Below are 15,602 nucleotides of genomic sequence, written 5' to 3'. Positions count from 1 at the left end.
ACAACGCTTTAGGGGGAGCGTACGTGTGAGGGCGTGGGTTAGTGTTAGCGTACGGGTTAGGATTAGGGGAAGGGTGAGTGTCAGGCTTCGGGGAAGTGTTAGGGTTTGGGTTCGGCCTAGGGTTAGGATTAGGGGACATGGATGGTTTAGGGTCCAGGTGAGGGTACGACAATGCTTTAGGGGGAGCGCAGTTGTGAGGGCGCATGTGAGTGTTAGCGTACGGGTTAGGATTAGGGGACGGGTGACGGTCAGGCTTCGGGGTAGGGTTAGGGTTAGGGTTCGGGCTAGGGTTACGGTTAGGGGACGGGCACGGTTTAGGGTCCAGGGGAGGGTACGACAACGCTTTAGGGGGAGCGTAGGTGTGAGGGCGCGGTTTAGTGTTAGCGTATGTGTTAGGATTACTGGAAGGGTGAGGGTCAGGCTTCGGGGAAGGGTTAGGGTTAGGGTTCGGGCTAGGGTTAGGGTTAGGGGATGGGGACGGTTTAGGGTCCAGGGGAGGGTACGAGAACGCTTTAGGGGGAGCGTAGGTGTGAGGTTGCGGTTTAGTGTTAGCGTACGGGTTAGGATTAGGGGACGTGTGAGGGTCAGGCTTCGGGGAAGGTTTAGGTTTAGGGTTCGGGCTAGGGTTAGGGTTAGGGGATGGGGATGGTTTAGGGTCCAGGTGAGGGTACGACAACGCTTTAGGGGGAGCGTAGGCGTGAGGGCGCGGGTTAGTGTTAGCGTACGGGGTAGGATTAGGGGACGGGTGAGCGTCAGGCTTCGGGGAAGGCTTAGGTTTAGGGTTCGGGCTAGGGTTAGGGTTAGGGGACGGGGACGGTTTAGGGTCCAGGGGAGGGTACGACAACGCTTTAGGGGGAGCGTAGGTGTGAGGGCGCGGGTTAGTGGTAGCATACGGGTTAGAATTAGGGGACGAGTGAGGGTCAGGCTTCGGGGAAGTGTTAGGGTTAGGGTTCGGGCTAGGTTTAGGGTTAGGGGATGCAGACGGTTTAGGGTCCAGGAGAGGTTACAACAACGCTTTAGGGGGAGCGTACGTGTGAGGGCGCGGGTTAGTGATAGCGTACGGGTTAGGATTAGGGGACGGGTGAGTGTCAGGCTTCGGGGAAGGGTTAGGGTTAGGGTTCGGGCTAGGGTTAGGGTTAGGGGACGGGGACGGTTTAGGGTCCAGGTGAGGGTACGACAACACTTTAGGGCGAGCGTACGTGTGAGGGCATGGGTTAGTGTTAGCGTACGGGTTAGAATTAGGGGACGGGTGAGAGTCAGGCTTCGGGGAAGTGTTAGGGTTAGGGTTCGGGCTAGGGTTAGGGTTAGGGGATGGGGACGGTTTAGGGTCCAGGGGAGGGTACGAGAACGCTTTAGGGGGAGCGTAGGTGTGAGGTTGCGGGTTAGTGTTAGCGTACGGTTTAGGATTAGGGGACGGGTGAGGGTCAGACTTCGGGGAAGTGTTAGGGTTAGGATTCAGGCTAGGATTAGGGTTAGGGGACGGGGACAGTTTAGGGTCCAGGTGAGGGTACGACAACGCTTTAGGGGGAGCGTAGGTGTGAGGGCGCGGGTTAGTGTTAGCGTACGGGTTAGGATTAGGGGACGGGTGAGGGTCAGCCTTCGGGGAAGGGTTAGGGTTAGGGTTCGGGCTATGGTTAGGGTTAGGGGACGGGGAAGGTTTAGGGTTAAGGGGAGGGTACGACAACGCTTTAGGGGGAGCGTAGGTGTGAGGGCGCGGGTTAGTGTTAGCGTACGGGTTAGGATTAGGGGACAGGTGAGTGTCAGGCTTCTGGGAACGGTTAGGGTTAGGGTTCGGGCTAGGGTTAGGGTTAGGGGACGGGGACGGTTTAGGGTCCAGGGGAGGGTACGACAACGCTTTAGGGGGAGCGTAGGTGTGAGGGCGCGGGTTAGTGTTAGCGTCCGGGTTAAGCTTAGGGGAAGGGTGAGAGTTAGGCTTCGGGGAAGGGTTAGGGTTAGTGTTAGGGTTAGGGTTAGGGTTAGGGGACGGTGACGGTTTAGGGTACAGGTGAGGTTACGACAACGCTTTACGGGGAGCGTACGTGTGAGGGCGCGGGTTAGTGTTAGCGTACGGGTTAGGATTAGGGGACGGGTGAGGGTCAGGCTTCGGGGAAGGGTTAGGGTTAGGGTTCGGGCTAGGGTTAGGGTTAGGGGACGGGGACAGTTTAGGGTCCAGGTGAGGGTACGACAACACTTTAGGGTGAGCGTACGTGTGAGGGCGCGGGTTAGTGTTAGCGTACGGGTCAGTATTAGGGGACGGGTGAGGGTAACGCTTCGGGGAAGTGTTAGGGTTATTGTTCGGGCTAGGGTTAGGGTTAGGGGACGGGGACGGTTTAGGGTCAAGGTGAGTGTACGAAAACGCTTTAGGGGGAGTGTACGTGTGAGGGCGCGGGTTAGTGTTAGCGTTCGGGTCAGGATTAGGGGACGGGTGAGGGTCAGGCTTTGGGGAAGGGTTAGGCTTAGGGTTCGGGCTAGGGTTAGGGTTAGGGGACGGGGACGGTTTAGGGTCCAGGTGAGGGTACGACAACGCTTTAGGGGGAGCGTACGTGTGAGGGTGTGGGTTAGTGTTAGCGTACGGTTCAGGATTAGGGGACGGGTGAGGGTCAGGCTTCTGGGAAGTGTTAGGGTTAGGGTTCGGACTAGGGTTAGTGTTAGGGGACGGGGACGGTTTAGGGTCCAGGTGAGAGTACGACAACGCTTTAGGGGGAGCGTACGTGTGAAGGCGTGGGTTAGTGTTAGCGTACGGGTTAGGATTAGGGGACGTGTGAGGGTCAGGCTTCGGGGAAGGCTTAGGGTTATGGTTCTGTCTAGGGTTAGGGTTAGGGGACGGGGAGAGTTTAGGGTCCAGGTGAGGGTACGACAACGCTTTAGGGGGAGCTTAGGTGTGAGGGCGCGGCTTAGTGTTAGCGTACGGGTTAGGATTAGGGGACGGGTGAGGGTCAGGCTTCGGGGAAGGGTTAGGGTTAGGGTTCGGGCTAGGGTTAGGGTTAGGGGATGGGGACGGTTTAGGGTCCAGTTGAGGGTACGAGAACGCTTTAGGGGGAGCGTAGGTGTGAGATTGCGGGTTAGTGTTAGCGTACGGGTTAGGATTAGGGGACGGGTGAGGGTCAGGCTTCGGGGAAGGGTTAGGGTTAGGATTCGGGCTAGGGTTAGGGTTAGGGGACGGGGACAGTTTAGGGTCCAGGTGAGGGTACGACAACGCTTTAGGGGGAGCGTAGGTGTGAGGGCGCGGGTTAGTGTTAGCGTACGGGTTAGGATTAGGGGACGGGTGTGCATCAGACTTCGGGGAAAGCTTAGGGCTAGGGTTCGGGCTAGGGTTAGGGTTAGGGGACGGGGACGGTTTAGGGTCAAGGGGAGGGTACGACAACGCTTTAGGGGGAGCGTAGGTGTGAGGGCGCGGGTTAGTGTTAGCGTACGGGTCAGCATTAGGGGACGGGTGAGGGTAATGCTTCGGGGAAGGGTTAGGGTTATTGTTCGGGCTAGGGTTAGGGTTAGGGAACGGGGACGGTTTAGGGTCCAGGTGAGTGTACGACAACGCTTTAGGGGGAGCGTACGTGTGAGGGCGCGTGTTACTATTAGCGTACGGGTTAGGATTAGGGCACGGGTGAGGGTCAGGCTTCGGGGAAGTGTTAGCTTTAGGGTTCAGGCTAGGGTTAGGGTTAGGGGACGGGGACGGTTTAGGGTTCAGGGGAGGGTACGACAACGCTTTAGGTAGAGCGTACGTGTGAGGGCGCGGATTAGTGTTAGCGTACGGGTTAGGATTAGGGGACGGGTGAGGGTCAGGCTTCGGGGAAGGGTTAGGGTTAGGGTTCGGGCTAGGGTTAGTGTTAGGGGACGTGGACGGTTTAGGGTCCACGTGAGGGTACGACAACGCTTTAGGGGGTGCATACGCGTGAGGGCGCGGGTTAGTGTTAGCGTACGGTTTAGGATTAGGGGACGGGTGAGTGTCAGGCTTCGGGGAAGTGTTAGGGTTAGGGTTCGGGCTAGGGTTAGGCTTAGGGGATGGGGACGGTTTAGGGTCCAGGTGAGGGTACGACAACGCTTTACGGGGAGAGTACGTGTGAGGGCGCGGGTTAGTGTTAGCGTACAGTTTAGTCTTAGGGGACGGGTGAGGGTCAGGCTTCGGGGAAGGGTTAGGGTTAGGGTTCGGCCTAGGGTTAGGGTTAGGGTTAGGGGACGGGGACGGTTTAGGGTCCAGGGGAGGGTATGAAAACGCTTTAGGGGGAGCGTACGTGTGACGGCGCGGGTTAGTGTTAGCGTACAGGTTAGGATTAGGGGACGGGTGAGGGTCAGGCTTCGGGGAAGGGTTAGGGGTAGGGTTCGGGCTAGGGTTAGGGTTAGGGGACGGGGACGGTTTAGGGTCCAGGTGAGGGTACGACAACACTTTAGGGGGAGCGTACGCGTGAGGGCGCGGGGTAGTGTTAGCGTACGGGTTAGGATTAGGGGACGGGTGAGGGTCAGGCTTCGGGGAAGGGTTAGGGTTAGGGTTCGGGCTAGGGTTAGGGTTAGGGGACGGGGACGGTTTAGGGTCCAGGGGAGGGTACGGCAACGCTTTAGGGGGAGTGTACGTGTGAGGGCGCAGGTTAGTGTTAGCGTACAGGTTAGGATTAGGGGACGGGTGAGGGTCAGGCTTCGGGGAAGGGTTAGGTTTAGGGTTCGGGCTAGGGTTAGGGTTAGGGGACGGGGATGGTTTCGGGTCCAGGGGAGGGAACGACAACGCTTTAGGGGGAGCGTACGTGTGAGGGCGTGGGTTAGTGTTAACGTACGGGTTAGGATTAGGGGACGTGTGAGGGTCAGGCTTCGGGGAAGTGTTAGGGTTAGGGTACGGGCTACGGTTAGGGTTAGGGGACGGGGACGGTTTCGGGTCCAGTGGAGGGTACGACAGCGCTTTAGGTGGAGCGTATGTGTGAGGGCGCGGGTTAGTGTTAGCGTACGGGTTAGGATTATGGGACGGGTGAGGGTCAGGCTTCGGGGAAGGGTTAGGGATAGGGCTCGGGCTAGGGTTAGGGTTAGGGGACGGAGACGGTTCAGGGTCCAGGGGAGGGTACGACAACGCTTTAGAGGGAGCGTACGTGTGAGGGCGCCGGTTAGCGTTAGCGTACGGGTTAGGATTAGGGGACGGGTGAGGGTCAGGCTTCGGGGAAGGTTTAGGGTTAGGGTTCGGGCTAGGGTTAGGGTTAGGGGACGGGGACGGTTCAGGGTCCAGGGGAGGGTACGACAACGCTTTATGGGGAGCGTACACGTGAGGGCGCCGGTTAGTGTTAGTGTACGGGTTAGGATTAGGGGACGGGTGAGGGTCAGGCTTCGGGGAAGGGTTAGGGTTATGGTTTGGGCTAGGGTTAGGGTTAGGGGACGGGGAGGTTTAGGGAACAGGGGAGGGTTCGACAGCGCTTTAGGGGGAGCGTACATGTGAGGGCGCGGGTTAGTGTTAGCGTACGGGTAAGGATTAGGGGTCGGGTGATGGTCAGGCTTCGGGGAAGGGTTAGGGTTAGGGTTCGGGCTAGGGTTAGGGTTAGGGGACCGGTACGGTTTAGGGTTCAGGGGAGGGTACGGCAACGCTTTAGGGGGAGTGAACGTGTGAGTGCGCGGGTTAGTGTTAGCGTACTTGTTAGGATTAGGGAACGGGTGAGGGTCAGGCTTCGTGGAAGGGTTAGGGTTAGGGTTCGGGCTAGGGTTAGGGTTATGGGACGGGGAAGGTATAGGGTCCAGGGGAGGGTACGACAACGCTTTAGGGGGAGCATACGTGTGAGGGCGCGGTTTAGTGTTAGCGTACGGGGTAGGATTAGGGGACGGTGAGGATCAGGCTTCGGCGAAGGGTTAGGGTTAGGGTTCGGGTTAGGGTTAGGGTTCGTGCTAGGGTTAGGGTTAGGGGATGGGAACGGTTTAGGGTCCAGGGGAGGGTACGACAACGCTTTAGGGGGAGTGTACCTGTGAGGGAGCGGATTAGTGTTAGCGTACGGGTTAGGATTAGGGGACGGGTGAGGGTCAGGCTTCGGGGAAGGGTTAGGGCTTGGGTTCGGGCTAGGGTTAGGGTTCGGGGACGGGGATGGTTTAGGGTCCAGGGGAGGGTACGACATCACTTTAAGGGGAGCGTACGCGTGAGGGCGCGGGGTAGTGTTAGCGTAAGGGTTAGGATTAGGGGACGGGTGAGGTTCAGGCTTCGGGGAAGGGTTAGGGTTAGGGTTCGGACTAGGGTTAGGGTTAGGGGACGGGGACGGTTTAGGGTCCAGGGGAGGGTACGACAACGCTTTAGGGGGAGCGTATGTGTGAGGGCGCGGGTTAGTGTTGGCGTACGGATTAGGATTAGGGGTGGGTGAGGGTCAGGCTTTGGGGAAGGGTTAGGGTTAGTGTTCGGGCTAGGGTTAGGGTTAGGGGACGGGGACGATTTAGGGTCCAGGGGAGGGTACGACAACGCTTTAGGGGGAGCGTACGTGTGAGGGCACGGGTTAGTGTTAGCGTACAGTTTAGTCTTAGGGGACGGGTGAGGGTCAGGCTTCGGGGAAGGGTTAGGGTTAGGGTTCGGCCTAGGGTTAGGGTTAGGGTTAGGGGACGGGGACGGTTTAGGGTCCAGGGGAGGGTACGACAACGCTTTAGGGGGAGCGTACGTGTGACGGCGTGGGTTAGTGTTAGCGTACGGGTTAGGATTAGGGGACGGGTGAGGGTCAGGCTTCGGGGAAGGGTTAGGGGTAGGGTTCGGGCTAGGGTTAGGGTTAGGGGACGGGGACGGTTTAGGGTCCAGGTGAGGGTACGACAACACTTTAGGGGGAGCGTACGCGTGAGGGCGCGGGGTAGTGTTAGCGTACGGGTTAGGATTAGGGGACGGGTGAGGGTCAGGCTTCGGGGAAGGGTTAGGGTTAGGGTTCGGGCTAGGGTTAGGGTTAGGGGACGGGGACGGTTTAGGGTCCAGGGGAGTGTACGACAATGCTTTAGGGGGAGCGTACGTGTGAGGGCGCGGGTTAGTGTTAGCGTACGGTTTAGGATTAGGGGACGGGTGAGGGTCAGGCTTCGGGGAAGGGTTAGGATTAGGGTTCGGGCTAGGGTTAGGGTTAGGGGACGGGGACGGCTTAGGGTCCAGTGGACGGTATGGCAACGCTTTAGGGGGAGCGTACGTGTGAGGGCGCGGGTTAGTGTTAGCGTACGGGTTAGGATTAGGGGACAGGTGAGGGTCAGGCTTCGGGGAAGGTTTATGGTTAGGGTTCGGGCTAGGTTTAGGGTTAGGGGACGGGGACGGTTTAGGGCCCAGGGGAGGTTACGGCAACGCTTCAGGGGGAGCGTACGTGTGAGGGCGTGGGTTAGTGTTAGCGTACGTGATAGGATTAGGGGACGGGTGAGGGTCAGGCTTCGGGGAAGGGTTAGGGTTAGGGTTCGGGCTAGGGTTAGGATTAGGGGACAGGGACGGTTTAGGGTCCAGGGGAAGGTACGGCAACGCTTTAGGGGGAGCGTACGTGGGAGGACGCGGGTTAGTGTTTGCCTACGGGTTAGGATTAGGGGACGGGTGAGTGTCAGGCTTCGGGGAAGAGTTAGGGTTAGGGTTCGGGCTACGGTTAGGGTTAGGGGACGGGTACGGTTTAGGGTCCAGGGGAGGGTACGGCAATGCCTTAGGGGGAGCGTACGTGTGAAGGCGCGGGTTAGTGTTCGGTACGGGTTAGGATTAGGGGACGGGTGAGGGTCAGGCTTCGGGGAAGATTTATGGTTAGTGTTCGGGCTAGGGTTAGGGTTAGGGGACGGGGACGGTTTAGGGTCCAGGTGAGGGTACGACAACGCTTTAGGGGGAGCGTAGGTGTGAGTGCGCGAGTTACTGTTAGCTTACGGGTTAGGATTAGGGGACGGGTTAGGGTCAGGCTTCGGGGAAGGGTTAGGGTTAGGGTTCGGGGTAGGGTTAGGGTTAGGGGACAGGGACGGTTCAGGGTCCAGGTGAGGGTACGACAACGCTTTAGGGGGAGCGTAGGTGGAAGGGCGCGGGTTAATGTTAGCGTACGGGTTAGTATTAGGAGACGGGTGAGGGTCAGGCTTCGGGGAAGGGTTAGGGTTATGGTTCGGACTAGGGTTAGGGTTAGAGGACGGTTTAGGGTCCAGGGGAGGTTACGGCAACGCTTTAGGGGGAGCGTACGTGTGAGGGCGTGGGTTAGTGTTAGCGTACGGGTTAGTATTAGGGGACGGGTGAGGGTCAGGCTTCGGGGAAGGGTTAGGGTTAGGGTTCGGGCTAGGTTTAGGGTTATGGGACGGGGACGGTTTAGGGTCCAGGGGAGGGTACGGCAATGCTTTAGGGGGAGCTTACGTGTGAGGGCGTGTGTTAGTGTTAGCGTACGGGTTAGGATTAGGGGACGGGTGAGGGTCAGGCTTCGGGGAAGGGTTAGGGTTAGGGTTCGGGCTAGGGTTAGGGCTAGGGGACGGGGACGGTTTAGGGTGCAGGGGAGGGTACGGCAACGCTTTAGGGGGAGCGTACGTTTGAGGGCACGGGTTAGTGTTATCGTACGGTTTAGGATTAGGGGACGGGTTAGGGTCAGGCTTCGGGGATGGTTTAGGGATAGGGTTCGGGCTAGGGTTAGGGTTAGGGTACGGTTACGGTTTAGGGTCCAGGGGAGAGTACGGCAACGCTTTAGGGGGAGCGTACGTGTGAGGACGCGGGTTAGTGTTAGCCTACGGGTTAGGATTAGGGGACGGGTTAGGGTCAGGCTTCGGGGATGGTTTAGGGATAGGGTTCGGGCTAGGGTTAGGGTTAGGGGACGGGGACGGTTTAGGGTCCAGGGGAGAGTACAGCAACGCTTTAGGGGGAGGGTACGTGAGAGGACGCGGGTTAGTGTTAGCGTACGGGTTAGGATTAGGGGACGGGTGAGGGTCAGTCTTCGGGGATGGTTTAGGGTTAGGGTTCGGGATAGGGTTAGGGTTAGGGGACGGGGACGGTTTAGGGTCCAGGGGAGGGTACGGCAACACTTTAGGGGGAGCGTATGTGTGAGGGCGTGGGTCAGTGTTAGCGTACGGGTTAGGATTAGGGGACGGGTGTGGGTCAGGCTTCGGGGAAGGGTTAGGGTTAGGGTTCGGGCTAGGGTTAGGGTTAGGGGACGGGGACGGTTTAGGGTCCAGGTGAGGGTACGACAACGCTTTAGGGGGAGCGTAGGTGTGAGGGCGCTGTTTAGTGTTAGCGTACGGGTTAGTATTAGGGGACGGGTGAGGGTCAGGCTTCGGGGAAGGGTTAGGGTTAGGGTTCGGGCTAGGGTTCGGGTTAGGGGACGGGGACCGTTTAGGGTCCAGGGGAGGATACGGCAACGCTTTATGGGGAGCGTACGTGTCAGGGCGCGGGTTAGTGTTAGCGTACGGGTTAGGATTTGGGGATGCGTGAGTGTCAGGCTTCGGGGAGGGGTTAGGGTTAGTGTTCGGGCTAGGGTGAGGGTTAGGGGACGGGGACGGTTTAGGGTCCAGGGGAGGGTACGGCAACGCTTTAGGGGGAGTGTACGTGTGAGGGCGCGGGTTAGTGTTTGCGTACGCGTTAGGATTAGGGGACGGGTGAGGGTCAGGCTTCGGGGAAGGGTTAGGGTTAGGGTTCGGGCTAGGGTTAGGGTTAGGGGACGGGGACGGTTTAGGGTCCAGGGGAGGGTACGGCAACACTTTAGGGGGAGCGTATGTGTGAGGGCGCAGGTTAGTGTTAGCGTACGGATTAGGATTAAGGGACGGGTGTGGGTCAGGCTTTGGGAAGGGCTTAGGGTTAGCGTTCGGGCTAGGGTTAGGGTTAGGGAACGGGGACGGTTTAGGGTCCAGGGGAGGGTACGACAACGCATTAGGGGGAGCGAACATGTTAGGGCGCGGGTTAGTTTTAGCGTACGGGTTAGGATTAGGGGAAGGGTGAGGGTCAGGCTTCGGGGAAAGATTAGGGTTAGGGTTCGGGCTAGGGTTAGGGTTAGGGAACGGGGACGGTTTAGGGTCCAGGGAGGGTACGACAACGCTTTAGGTGGAGCGTACGTGTGAGGGCGCGGGTTAGTGTTAGCATGCGGGTTAGGATTAGGGTACGGGTGAGGGTCAGGCTCGGGGAAGGGTTAGGGTTAAGGTTCGGGCTAGGGTTAGGGTTAGGGGACGGGGACGGTTTAGGGTCCAGGTGAGGGTACGACAACGCTTTAGGGGGAGCGTACGTGTGCGGGCGCGGGTTAGTGTTCGCGTACGGGTTAGGATTAGGGGACGGGTGAGGGTCAGGCTTCGGGGAAGGGTTAGGGTTAGGGTTCGGGCTAGGGTTAGGTTTATGGGACGGGTAGGTTTAGGATCCAGGGGAGGGTACGGCAACGCTTTAGGGGGAGCGTACGTGTGAGGGCGCGGGTTAGTGTTAGCGTACGGGTTAGGATTTGGGTACGGGTGAGGGTCATGCTTCGGGGAAGGGTTAGGATTAGGGATTGGGCTAGGGTTAGGGTTAGGGGACGGGGATGGTTTAGGGTCCAGGGGAGGGTACGGCAACGCTTTTGGGGGAGCGTACACGTGAGGGCGCGGGTTAGTGTTCGCGTACGGGTTAGGATTAGGGGACGGGTGAGGGTCAGGCTTCGGGGATGGTTTAGGGATAGGGTTCGGGCTAGGGTTAGGGTTAGGGGACGGGGACGGTTTAGGGTCCAGGGGAGGGTACGGCAACGCTTTAGGGGGAGTGTACGTGTGAGGGCGCGGGTTAGTGTTTGCGTACGCGTTAGGATTAGGGGACGGGTGAGGGTCAGGCTTCGGGGAAGGGTTAGGGTTAGGGTTCGGGCTAGGGTTAGGGTTAGGGGACGGGGACGGTTTCGGGTCCAGGGGTGGGTACGACAACACTTTAGGGGGAGCGTACGTGTGAGTGCGCGGGTCAGTGTTAGCGTACGGGTTAGGATTAGGGGACGGGTGAGGGTCAGGCTTCGGGGATGGTTTAGGGTTAGGGTTCGGGCTACGGTTAGGGTTAGGGGACGGGGACGGTTTAGGGTCCAGGGGAGGGTACGGCAACGCTTTAGGGGGAGCGTACGTGTGAGGGCACGGGTCAGTGTTAGCATACGGGTTAGTATTAGGGGACGGGTGAGGGTCAGGCTTCTGGGAAGTGTTAGGGTTAGGGTTCAGGCTAGGGTTAGGGTTAGAGGACGGGGACGGTTTAGGGTCCAGGGGAGGGTACGGCAACGCTTTAGGGGGAGCGTACGTGTGAGGGCGCGGGTTAGTGTTAGCGTACGGGTTAGGATTAGGGGACGTGTGAGGGTCAGGCTTCGGGGAAGGGTTAGGGTTAGGGTTCGGGCTACGGTTAGGGTTAGGGGACGGGGACGGTTTCGGGTCCAGTGGAGGGTACTACAGTGCTTTAGGTGGAGCGTATGTGTGAGGGCGTGGGTTAGTGTTAGCGTACGGGTTAGGATTAGGGGACGGTTGAGGGTCAGGCTTCGGGGAAGGGTTAGGGATAGGGTTCGGGCTAGGGTTAGGGTTAGGGGACGGAGACGGTTCAGGGTCCAGGGGAGGGTACGACAACGCTTTAGAGGGTGCGTACGTGTGAGGGCGCCGGTTAGTGTTAGCGTACAGGTTAGGATTAGGGGACGTGTGAGGGTCAGGCTTCGGGGAAGGTTTAGGGTTAGGGTTCAGGCTAGGGTTAGCGTTAGGGGACGGGGATGGTTTAGGGTCCAGGTGAGGGTTCGACAACGCTTTAGGGGGAGTGTACGTGTGAGGGCGCGGGTTAGTGTTAGCGTACGGGTTAGGATTTGGGTACGGGTGAGGGTCATGCTTCGGGGAAGGGTTAGGAGTAGGGATTGGGCTAGAGTTAGGGTTAGGGGACGGGCACGGTTTAGGGTCCAGGGGAAGGTACGGCAACGCTTTAGGGGGAGCGTACGTGTCAGGGCGCGTGTTAGTGTTAGCGTACGGGTTAGGATTTGGGGATGCGTGAGTGTCAGGCGTCGGGGAGGGGTTAGGGTTAGGGTTCGGGCTAGGGTGAGGGTTAGGGGACGGGGACGGTTTAGGGTCCAGCGGAGGGTACGGCAACACTTTAGGGGGAGCGTACGTGTGAGGGCGTGGGTTAGTGTTAGCGTACGGGTTAGGATTAGGGGACGGGTGTGGGTCAGGCTTTGGGAACGGCTTAGGGTTAGGGTTCGGGCTAGGGTTAGGGTTAGGGGACGGGGACGGTTTAGGGTCCAGGGGAGGGTACGAGAACGCTTTAGGGGGAGCGTAGGTGTGAGGGCGCGGGTTAGTGTTAGCGTACGGGTTAGGATTAGGGGACGTGTGAGGGTCAGGCTTCGGGGAACGCTTAGGGTTAGGGTTCGGTCTAGGGTTAGGGTTAGGGGACGGGGAAGGTTTAGGGTCCAGGGAGGGTATGACAACGCTTTAGGGGGAGCGTACGTATGAGGGCACGATTTAGTGTTAGCGTACGGGTTAGGATTAGGGGACGGGTGAGGGTCAGGCTTCGAGGAAGGCTTAGGGTTAGGGTTCGGGCTAGGGTTAGGGTTAGGGGATGGGGACGGTTTAGGGTCCAGGGAGGGTACAGCAACGCTTTAGGGGGAGTGTACGTGTGAGGGCGCGGGTTATTGTTAGCGTACGGGTTAGGATTAGGGGACGGGTGAGGGTCAGGCTTCGGGGAAATGTTAGGGTTCGGGTTCGGGCTAGGGTTAGGGTTAGGGGACGGGGACGGTTTAGGGTCCAGGGGAGGGTACGGCAACGCTTTAGGGGGAGCGTAGGTGTGAGGGCGCGGGTTAGTGTTAGCGTACGGGTTAGGATTAGGGGACGGGTGAGAGTCAGGCTTCTGGGAAGTGTTAGGGTTAAGGTTCGGGCTAGGGTTAGGATTAAGGGACGGGGACAGTTTAGGGTCCAGGGGAGGGTACGGCAACGATTTAGAGGGAGCGTATGTGTGAGGGCGCGGGTTAGTGTTAGCGTATGGTTTAGGATTAGGGTACTGGTGAGGGTCAGGCTTCGGGGATGGTTTAGGGTTAGGGTTCGGGCTAGGGTTAGGGTTAGGGGACGGGGACGGTTTAGGGTCCAGGGGAGGGTACGGCAACGCTTTAGGGGGAGCGTACGTGTGAGGGCGCGGGTTAGTGTTAGTGTACGGGTTAGGATTAGGGGACGGGTGAGGGTCAGGCTTCGGGGAAGGGTTAGGGTTAGGGTTCGGGCTAGGGTTAGGATTAGGGGACGGGGACGGTTTAGGGTCCAGGGAGGTTACGGCAACGCTTTAGTGGGCGCGTACGTGTGAGGGCGTGGGTTAGTGTTAGCGTACGCGTTAGGATTAGGGGACGGGTGAGGGTCAGGCTTCGGGGAAGGCTTAGGGTTAGGGTTCGGGCTAGGGTTAGGATTAGGGGACAAGGACGGTTTAGGGTCCAGGGGAGGGTACGGCAACGCTTTAGGGGGAGCGTACGTGTGAGGGCGCTGGTTAGTGTTAGCGTACGGTTTAGGATTAGGGGACGGGTCAGTGTCAGGCTTCGGGGAAGTGTTAGGGTTAGGGTTCGGGCTACGGTTAGGGTTAGGGGACGGGGACGGTTTAGGGTGCAGGGGGGGGTACAGCAACGCTTTAGGGGGAGCGTACATGTGAGGGCGCGGGTTAGTGTTAGCGTACGGGTTAGGATTAGGGGACGGGTGAGGGACAGGCTTCGGGGAAGGATTAGGTTTAGTGTTCGGGCTAGGGTTAGGGTTAGGGGACGGGGACGGTTTCGGGTCCAGGGGTGGGTACGACAACACTTTAGGGGGAGCGTACGTGTGAGTGCGCGGGTCAGTGTTAGCGTATGGGTTAGGATTAGGGGACGGGTGAGGGTCAGGCTTCGGGGATGGTTTAGGGTTAGGGTTCGGGCTACGGTTAGGGTTAGGGGACGGGGACGGTTTAGGGTCCAGGAGAGGGTACGGCAACGCTTTAGGGGGAGCGTACATGTGAGGGCACGGGTCAGTGTTAGCGTACGGGTTAGTATTAGGGGACGGGTGAGGGTCAGGCTTCTAGGAAGGGTTAGGGTTAGGGTTCAGGCTAGGGTTAGGGATAGAGGACGGGGACGGTTTAGGGTCCAGGGGAGGGTACGGCAACGCTTTAGGGGGAGCGTACATGTGAGGGCGCGGGTTAGCGTTAGCGTACGGGTTAGGATTAGGGGACGGGTCAGGGTCAGGCTTCGGGGAGGGTTTAGGGTTAGGGTTCGGGCTAGGTTTAGGGGACGGGGACGGTTTAGGGTCCAGGGGAGGGTATGGCAACGCTTTAGGGAGAGTGTACATGTGAGGGCGCAGGTTAGTGTTAGCGTACGGGTTAGGATTAGGGGACGGGTGAGGGTCAGGCTTCGGGGAAGGGTTAGGGTTAGGGTTCGGGCTAGGGTTAGGGTTAGGGGACGGGGATGGTTTCGGTTCCAGGGGAGGGAACGACAACGCTTTAGGGGGAGCGTACGTGTGAGGGCGCGGGTTAGTGTTAGCGTACGGGTTAGGATTAGGGGACGTGTGAGGGTCAGGCTTCGGGGAATGGTTAGGGTTAGGGTTCGGGCTACGGTTAGGGTTAGGGGACGGGGACGGTTTCGGGTCCAGTGGAGGGTACTACGGCGCTTTAGGTGGAGCGTATGTTAGAGGGCGTGGGTTAGTGTTAGCGTACGGGTTAGGATTAGGGGACGGTTGAGGGTCAGGCTTCGGGGAAGGGTTAGGGATAGGGTTCGGGCTAGGGTTAGGGTTAGGGGACGGAGACGGTTCAGGGTCCAGGGGAGGGTACGACAACGCTTTAGAGGGAGCGTACGTGTGAGGGCGCCGGTTGGTGTTAGCGTACAGGTTAGGATTAGGGGACGGGTGAGGGTCAGGCTTCGGGGAAGGTTTAGGGTTAGGGTTCAGGCTAGGGTTAGGGTTAGGGGACGGGGACGGTTCAGGGTCCAGGGGAGGGTACGACAACGCTTTATGGGGAGCGTACACGTTAGGGCGCGGGTTAGTGTTAGCGTACGGGTTAGGATTAGGGGACGGGTGAGGGTCAGGCTTCGGGGAAGGTTTAGGGTTATGGTTTGGGCTAGGGTTAGGGTTAGGGGACGGGGACGGTTTAGGGAACAGGGGAGGGTTTGACAGCGCTTTAGGGGGAGCGTACATGTGAGGGCGTGGGTTAGTGTTAGCGTACGGGTAAGGATTAGGGGTCGGGTGATGGTCAGGCTTCGGGGAAGGGTTAGGGATAGGGTTCGGGCTAGGGTAAGGGTTAGGGGACGGGGACGGTTTAGGGTACAGGGGAGGGTACGGCAACACTTTAGGGGGAGTGAACGTGTGAGTTCGCGGGTTAGTGTTAGCGTACTTGTTAGGATTAGGGAACGGGTGAGGGTCAGGCTTTGTGGAAGGGTTAGGGTTAGGGTTCGGGCTAGGGTTAGGGTTATTGGACGGGGAAGGTATAGGGTCCAGGGGAGGGTACGACAACGCTTTAGGGGGAGCATACGTGTGAGGGCACGGTTTAGTGTTAGCGTACGGGTTAGGATTAGGGGACGGGTGAGGGTCAGGCTTCGGCGAAGGGTTAGGGTTAGGGTTCGGGTTAGGGTTAGGGTTCGTTCTAGGGTTAGGGTTAGGGGATGGGGACGGTTTAGGGTCCAGGGGAGGGTACGACAACGCTTTAGGGGGAGTGTACCTGTGAGGGAGCGGATTAGTGTTAGCGTACGGGTTAGGATTAGGGGACGGGTGAGGGTCAGGCTTCGGGGAAGGGTTAGGGCTTGGGTTTGGGCTAG

At 58.9% G+C, this 15,602-nt stretch overlaps 1 long non-coding RNA gene across 1 annotated transcript in view; it reads left to right on the top strand.

Annotated features, from left to right (window-relative positions):
- LOC307181436 overlaps nt 1-15,602 on the top strand; it is a 228,154-nt gene that overhangs the window by 53,824 nt on the left and 158,728 nt on the right. The window lies entirely within an intron of this gene.

The sequence above is a fragment of the Stenella coeruleoalba genome (genome assembly GCF_951394435.1).
Source record: "Stenella coeruleoalba genome assembly, contig: scaffold_29, whole genome shotgun sequence".
NCBI classification, from domain to species: Eukaryota; Metazoa; Chordata; class Mammalia; order Artiodactyla; family Delphinidae; genus Stenella; species Stenella coeruleoalba.
The sequence above is the reverse complement of the archived record's forward strand: the minus strand, read 5'-3'. Positions and strand labels throughout refer to the sequence as shown.